We start from the raw sequence: 9,113 nt of genomic DNA on the forward strand, positions 1-9,113 counted from the left end.
AGGGAGGCCTTCTCCTCAAAGACAAAAGGACTTTTTTTTTTTTAAAGGAGTAATCTTAAAATAGTACGTGCCATCAGTCTTTCTAAAACAATGAGGTACAGGATAAATCATTGCATATTTTAAATACAAAAGGCTCCTTGAATTCTACAACATGACGATACACAGAACAAGAATTCATAAAGAAACAGCTTAGAAACCAAGAGCCTCAACTTCCCAGGTGACGCATACTCTGTCATAGGTCATCCCATGGTGCCCCTGTGGAGCAACGCTTGGCAAAGCCAATCCTGGATTCCAGAGAATTAAGAGGTTACTGAAAACTTCAGGCTACCATAGAAAAGGAAAACTGAAAACTCAGTTCAGAAACCACTTCTCCTAAAGTCCACTAGCCAGACTTTTTCCCAGGAGTCACCCACATTCCTCTTGCAGAGAGACTGCTAGGGCCTGCTCCTTTTCAAAATATAAACCCTTCCTTCATGCCTTCCTTTCCCTTGGGGGTCCTGCGATACTCAGCCATACAGGACTGACCTCACACTGAATTCCCTTCACTTGAAAAAAATGTTGTTTTTCTCCTAGACAGGGTCATTCAACAATAGGCTAATTACAATGTAACAGTATATAGAAAAGTTAACATTTTTGTTTTGAAAAGTATGGGGAAATACTTTCAACATGATAAGTGAAAGGAAAAGTTACAAAACAGAATGACACAGATTTGTGATATATATAACTGGAAGGAAATACACCAGACATTAGAAATACTTTTTCATTATCTGGTAGAACCTCAGGTGATCTAAACAATGTTAATACTTTCCAGTGGTGTTTGCATTTTCTAGAATGGGATGTATGTCAGAAAAAAATTTTAATGTCAGAAAAATATTATTTTCCAAAAGAAAAACTGTAAACTGTAAAACCTATAAAGACAGTATAGTTTCAGGTTATTGGAGAGCTCATTAAAATTTAGTGTATTACAACAAAGGAAACTATAAGTAAGGTGAAAAGACAGCCCTCAGATTGGGAGAAAATAATAGCAAATGAAGAAACAGACAAAGGATTAATCTCAAAAATATACAAGCAACTCCTGAAGCTCAATTCCAGAAAAATAGATGACCCAATCAAAAAATGGGCCAAAGAACTAAACAGACATTTCTCCAAAGAAGACATACAGATGGCTAACAAACACATGAAAAGATGCTCAACATCTCTCATTATCAGAGAAATGCAAATCAAAACCACAATGAGGTACCATTACACGCCAGTCAGGATGGCTGCTATCCAAAAGTCTACAAGCAATAAATGCTGGAGAGGCTGTGGAGAAAAGGGAACCCTCTTACACTGTTGGTGGGAATGCAAACTAGTACAGCCACTATGGAAAACAGTGTGGAGATTTCTTAAAAAGCTGGAAATAGAACTGCCATATGACCCAGCAATCCCTCTGCTGGGCATACACACTGAGGAAACCAGATCTGAAAGAGACACTTGCACCCCAATGTTCATCGCAGCACTGTTTATAATAGCCAGGACATGGAAGCAACCTAGATGCCCATCAGCAGATGAATGGATAAGGAAGCTGTGGTACATATACACCATGGAATATTACTCAGCCGTTAAAAAGAATTCATTTGAATCAGTTCTAATGAGATGGATGAAACTGGAGCCCATTATACAGAGTGAAGTAAGCCAGAAAGATAAAGAACATTACAGCATACTAACACATATATATGGAATTTAGAAAGAAGGTAACGATAACCCTATATGCAAAACAGAAAAAGAGACACAGATGTACAGAACAGACTTTTGAGCTCGGTGGGAGAAGGTGAGGGTGGGATATTTCAAAAGAACAGCATGTATACTATCTATGGTGAAACAGATCACCAGCCCAGGTGGGATGCATGAGACAAGTGCTCGGGCCTGGTGCACTGGGAAGACCCAGAGGAATCGGGTGGAGAGGGAGGTGGGAGGGGGGATCGGGATGGGGAATACATGTAACTCCATGGCTGATTCATGTCAATGTATGACAAAACCCACTGCAATGTTGTGAAGTAATTAGCTTCCAACTAATAAAAATAAATGGAAAAAATAAAAATAAAATAAAATAAATAAAATTTAGTGTATTAAACCCTGCTCCCTTGTGTTAGCAATAGCCAAGTACATTCTCAGAAACAACTAATTATTAATAGAAGAACTGACTCTAGCGCAGGAGGTCCTTGTTCTGTACTTTGAGAAGCACTGACAGTGGCTAAAGGTTTAGTTTTGAGTCATAAAGCTACACCCTGCCTCTTAGCTCTGTTCCTTACTAATTATGTGACACTCTGGTTTCATGTACCTTCATCTGTTCTCTCATCTGTAATCTGGGAGTTGTGAAAATTAATGAGACAAAGTTTCTGGTAAACAATGAATTAGGTTTTCTTAACCCGGAGTCCCATGGACTTGGATGGCAGGAGGCTCCCCCATTGAGAATGTATTTGTCTACTTTCATCACAGTCTCTAAGCAGTTGGGGCCCACATGTCAGTGTTCTGCCCGTAGTCCGAGTCCCCCGTCGGGAAAGAAGACTCCTCGAAACAATGCAACTTGCAATAGGGGAATTTATTACTGACTTGAGCCAGGGCCTCCTGCCCTCACCAAGGGTGTGAGGACGAAAAGGCCCCGAGCCCCAGTTCTCTCGGGTATTTATTAGGTCAAAAAAAGCAGCAGGTAGTTGGCGCAAGCGGATTGGTTACACAGTTGCAAGGCAATTTTTGTTGGCCCAAGGTGGGGCTTTCAGCTTTCCCCTGATAGGTTCCCTTTTTCTTGCTAGGCATATGTTGATTGGCTAGCTCCAGGAGGCCTGATAATTATGTTACCCCGGGAAACCAGGCCTACTCCTAATCTAGGCTGCCTGTCATGGCCTTAGCCATGACAGCCTTACAGTCAAAACCCCCTCAATAAATACTCAATAAATGGTAGCATTATTATTTCAAGTTCTGACATATCCCCCCACCTTTAGTGCTGTTCTAGCAAATATAGGTACATTCTACTCTAATTTTAAGTTACCTGGTACAGAACATCCCTATTGAATGTGAACCTGAGCTTTTCATGAGATTTTCCTACCTCTGCTTTTCTTCTTCCTCTTCCACTAGCCAGAAGTCTGGCTAGTGGAAGGGAGAGATATTTGGAGAGATATGGGAGGGATATTTGACAAATGTCAGGGAGAAGACACAGAGCAAAAGTTTTTCAGACTGTATTGCTGCAGAGTTGAATCTATAACTCAAAAGGCACATCCTGTTTCAGGAAAATTTATTTATGCTGTTTAGATTCTAAGTGCTACCTGAATCTGAGACTTCATGTCTTAAGAGACAATTCAGAAACATTCTCAGACAGTATCTCTTTGACTATGATCCCTGTCCCATGTTTATCTTTCTTTCAGAAATTCCAGTTGAACATTATGTGTCAGACCTTCTCATTTTATCTCATGTCTTTCTTGCATTTTCCAGATTTTTATCTTCTATTTACCTTCTTTCACATTCTGGTTAGTTTCTTCAGATCTATCTATTTCACAGATTCTCTCTTGTACTGCAATTAATCAGCTGTTTAATTGGCACACTAACCTCACAAGCCTTGACAATGCAAGTATAATTAGCAAACCAAATTGAATCACAACAATTAGGATTTATTAAAATCTTTTTCCTTAATTTTATAAGCACTTTTAAAGAACCAGCAGGAAAGAAACATTTATTTGAGGTTTACCCATGTATTATTTCCCTTATTTCTATTAATTTCAAGCAATATTAAACCAAAAGAACTAAGATTAGTATGGTAATTGTTTTTAAAAGTTTTCTCTGATGTGTATGGAGAGATATTCATGTAATGTTAGCAATAATTATTTCTGATTAATGAACTTTTGAACTGTGATGTTGAAGAAGACTCTTGAGAGTCCCTTGGACTACAAGATCAAACCAGTCAATCCTAAAGGAAATAAATCCTGAATATTCACTGGAAGGACTGATGCTGAAGCTGCAATACTTTGGCCACCTGATGCGAAGAGCTGACTCATTAGAAAAGACTCTGATGCTGGGAAAGATTGAAAGCAGGAGGAGAAGAGGAAAACAGAGGATGAGAGGGTTGGATGTCATCACCGACTCAATGGACATGAGTTTGCACAAGTTCCAGGATATGGTGAAGGACAGGGAAGCCTAGCATGCTGCAGTCCATGGGGTCGAAGAGTCAGACACAACTGAGTGACTGAACAACAAATGAGTCTTGGAGTGGCTTTTAACTTTCTTACTTTTCTAAAATACATGAATCTTTTTGTTGAGCAAGTATAACTTAACAACAAAAACAACAAAGTAGAAAAAAAGGTTGTACATTTCAGTGACTGGGTGAAGTGCTAATACTTCCCCTACCAAGTCAGCTTAAATTCTGTTGATATTCTGAGTACTTTAATTCACTTTAGACATTCCTGCCTCATCATTTAGTCATTAGTGTTCAATACTTAGCTTTCTTCCTAAAGGTACAGTACAATGAATAGAGGGGGTAAAAAAGAGAAAAATACTCAAATTGTAATCTTGAGACATTTTCATTATAAAAGTAATTTTCTTTATAAAACTTGAGTTATTACCTGAGATTCCTACTATAATATTAATAGCAACTGTACTCCAACCTTTTCTTGAATATGTAGCCAAGTATAGCAATGTGCTGTGTGGTGCTTAGTCACCCAGTCGTGTCCGACTCTCCGGAACCCCATGGACTGCAGCCCTTCAGGCTCCTCTGTCCATTGGGATTCTCCAGGCAAGCATATTGGAGTGGGTTGCCATGCCCTCCTCCAGGGGATCTTTCCAACCCAGGAATCGAACTCAGTTCTCCTGCATTGCAGGGGGATTCTTTACTGTCTGAGCCACCAGAGAAGCCCAAGTATAGCAATAAGTGTTGTATTTTCTTAATAATCAGCACTTGGGTATTATCTACAGTTGAACAACGAACAGATGAAGGCTCTGGGCCCATTAATCCTTTGCCGAAATTATCTCATGAAAAGTTTTAAGAATCAAATAGTTACTTCTGCTTTTGTCTTTAGTTTTTAATAAGCACCATTTCAACTGGACTAGGGTTCTGAATCTGTTATTCCCTCCATAATGTTTCATAGCAGTATCTAACAGATCGCTATTATTTCACAGGACACAGATACTGCTCTAATACACCTCTAATAAGGTGGTCTACCAGGTGACAGAGTTAATGATCAGCTCTTCTCTTAGGTGAGTTCATACACTGACATTTGCTCCTCAGCAGATATTAGTGATCATTTTGTCTCTAAAGTGTATATGAATTACCCAGTGGAAGCAAAAGTATTCAATTATTCTGATTTTCCAGTTTTTATTATTCTCTAACAGATCATGTCTTTGTGGCATTTTCATTTCAGAAACATAAAAGCAATTCATTACTAAGTAGAATGTTCTTGATTAATATGAAAAGACAAGACCATTGTCTTAGTCCAGTGTATTACATGAATAATCAACATGGACAATAAGTAACAAGATATTTTGAAAGTAGCACCTGACTACCTATAAAAAAGAGACCCTCAAAATGTTCACACCACTGGCTAGTCATCTATGCTTAAGTCTATGTCAGCCATTCTCCAGGTGTGGCTCCAGGACTATCAGTATATTACCTGGGAATGTTAGGAATGCAAATTCTCAAGTCCTAATACTAACCCAGACCAACTGAGTTGTGTTTTAACAAAATGCTGTTGCATGCTGTTGTTGAACCATTCCCTAGACAGTGCAGTCTCTAAGCAAGGAGACAGCAAGGAGCTATCAGAAGGCAATTTGCTGTGAATCTCTTGCCACCTTTTCTGATCTCCTGTTCCCCCCACCTCAAACCCATCAAGGGCTGATGTAAATTCCAGAAGGAAAATGGCTATTTTGCTATGCTCTGTGCAAGCCAACACTGTCAGCCACAAAGATCTCATACAGAATTGACAGTAGTCTGTGAAGTCAAGCTCTCTGGTTTCAAATACTGGCTTCACTTTCCACCAGCTATTTCTCATCTCCTCATCTTAGTTTCCTCTATTTGTAAAATGACAGCTAATAATGTAATTACTTCAGGAGGTCATTCAGAAGATTAAATGTAAAGTGCTTGGCATAAGTGATTCATAAATGATGCTATTATGTTACAAGATTCCTCTCCTAGGCTGTACTTTGGTACAAGTATCAAGGTGGGCATCACTTCAGTTGTATAATTACATCATATTTAGTGTCATATTAGGTGGGAAAGTTAGGCAATTATGAATTCACATGCTGCCTTCCTACATATCATGTCAACAGAATTAAGGAAGTAACATTTATAGAACATGGAGTAGTTAACATTCAGCTTAGGTTTCTCTCTCCTGATGTAACAAACACAAAGTTCAGTGTTAAATTCAAAGCTGCTATCTCCAACAAAATCAGGCTAAACTTTGAAGGTCACTTAGTTGTAATTTTACATGATGGTTATAAAACTTTTTCCACGTGAATACTGTCATGACCATCTGATCATTTAAAACAGTTAACATTGAAGATGTGCATTAAAAGCCACTTGATTTACCAGTGGACATTTTGTCACATTCAGGCCTCAGTTAGTGCTGTTCACTTATTCAAAGTATAAAGTGGGTAATTAGCCTAGAAGATTCTCATAGACTTTTTAAATCTTGAAATATTACTTCAAAATTTAATGTAGTAGGATCAGAAGCACTTACCTTTCCATGAAAGTATTTCTACTTTCAATATTAGGAAGAGGGTTGCAGCCTATTTTTAATGGTAGGACTGTAAGATCCTTGTTTTTGTACATGTTCAGAAGGTTTCTAGGTTTTAAATTTGACATTGGGGTTCAGTTAGTTTCCCTTTGAATCCCAGATGATACATGTGGTATAATAAAAAAAATAAGTATCCTGGTTCCTGGCAATGAGCTCTTAAAACCCTTGCAATTTCCTGAGTGATATCTTCTGTTATTCCTAACACGCCTCTACCTGAGTTTATGTAATGCAGTGACAGCTTCGGTCACCAGTCATCAACCATATGGATTAGAGGGCTAGAACTATCGCCCCGCCCCCAAGGGAAGTAAGTAAACAAGGTTGAGGGAGCATCTGGGCAAACACATCCACGTGCTGGGAGGGAGGGAACACCAGGCTAGGACAGGATGTGCTGTGCACCCCCGCCCCCCACCTCACCCCTCTGCCCTATGGATCTCTCAAGCTGTTCCTGGTTTGTATCCTTTATAATAAACTACACTCCATAGTGCTTTCCTGAGCTCTGGATCATTCCACTGAATCATTTAACCTGGGAGGGAGTGGGAACGTCTAATTTGTAGTTAACCAGGCACAAGTGTGGGTACCCTGGGGACTCTTTTTGGCTGGTGTCTTAAGTGGGGGCAGTATTGTGGATGTTCAGTTGCTAAGTTGTGTCCGACTCTGTGACCCCATGGACTGCAGCATGCCAGGCCCCTCTGTCCTCCACTATCTCCTGAAGTCTCAAATTCATGTTCATTGAGCTGGTAAGCTATCTAACCATTTCATTCTCTGCTATCCCCTTCTCCTTTAGCCTTCAATCTTTCCCAGCATCAGGGGCTTTTCCAGAGTCAGCTTTTCTCATCAGGTGGCCAAAGCATTAGAGCTTCAGCTTCAGCAAGTCATTCCAATAAATATTCAGGGTTGATTTCCTTTAGGATTGACTGGTTTGATTTCCCTTCTCACTTTCTGGAATCTGTGTTAATTCCAGGTACTGTCAGAATTGAAGGACAGCCAGTTGCTGTTTAGGAATAAAAGAACTGGTGTTGAACAGTGGAGCAGGGTAGATAGGAGAGGCTCTCCTATCATTTTCCAGTGCTCTTGGGATTCCTGTGGGTGACCAACATCTGCAGTACTACCCAGCTGTCACACTGTAGACCTAGCTAAAAACTCCAGTAGGAGTAAAGCGAGAACAAAACATCCAGTTCAGTACTTTAATATACATTATCGTTCCCGGGTGGTTCAATGGTAGAGAATCCATCTGCCAATGCAGCAGACTTGGGTTCAATCCCTGGGTCAGGAAGATTCCCCTGGAGAAGGAAATGGCAACCCACTCCAGTATTCTTGCCTGGGAAATCCCATGGACAAAGAAGCCTGATGGGCTACAGTCCATGACGTTGCAAGAGACATGCAAAAAGAACATGACTTAGTGACTAAACAACAACATGCAAAATGCTTTAGGAACTGCAAGGTTTACTACCAGTGGGTACCTTTCCTTGTCTTCTGTGATAATCTAATTTACTGGCATTTGGAGCACACATAGCCTTCAAATCTTTTGGGAAAAGTAAATGAACTGTATCTGTTCCTCAAACCTGCTTTGAAAGGTCTTGCCAAATCTGAAAACTCAAATGATAATTTTAATGCTTTGCTGTGCCTTTGTCCCTGATCTCTACATTGCAGTCAGAGCTCTTGAAAAATTATGTTTAAAAATAAACCTTGTTTCATACCTTGGCTTAAGGGCACAGCATGAGTTATTTTCAGCATTCAAAATCCACTAGATACTAACTAGTAATTTATATACTTGAGACCACTGTCAGGAATTTAAACACTTTTAAAACTATAACTCAGGAACATGGACATCTTAAGGCAAACTGAAAATTTCAGTTAATTCTATCATCAGAATTTTCTGACTTCAAAGAAAAATACGTCTATATATATAAAACATAATTATGCCTTGTAGCATTATGCTTTGTAGCAATACCCAACTATCAAAGAGAACAGACTTGGAAATGTTCATACACTTTGATTTAAAATAAAGACAGTCTCCTAATTCCTCTTATCTCTAAATCCATGAATTCTCCAGTCATGGAAAGCCATTCTCTTCAATATACTTCATAAATGTGATAACCATTTAACATCAGGGTTACCAAAATGTGTTAACGTGGAATTGATCTTTTAAATTTAACACACTGTAAGTGGAGAAAGGATTTTTAAAATAGGATCTACTAAAACTCCACTGGTTACTGTGTCCCACCATGTAAAATAGCAAATATCAATCTCTTCCTTCTTTCTTTTGAATTGATTTTTGAGGACTGGAGATATATACTGAGAATGTTATATCTCAATTCATGTATCAGTCATATTAGTACAGATGAGAAGACACCT

Source organism: Cervus elaphus, chromosome 25, assembly GCF_910594005.1.
Source record: "Cervus elaphus chromosome 25, mCerEla1.1, whole genome shotgun sequence".
NCBI lineage: Eukaryota > Metazoa > Chordata > Mammalia > Artiodactyla > Cervidae > Cervus > Cervus elaphus.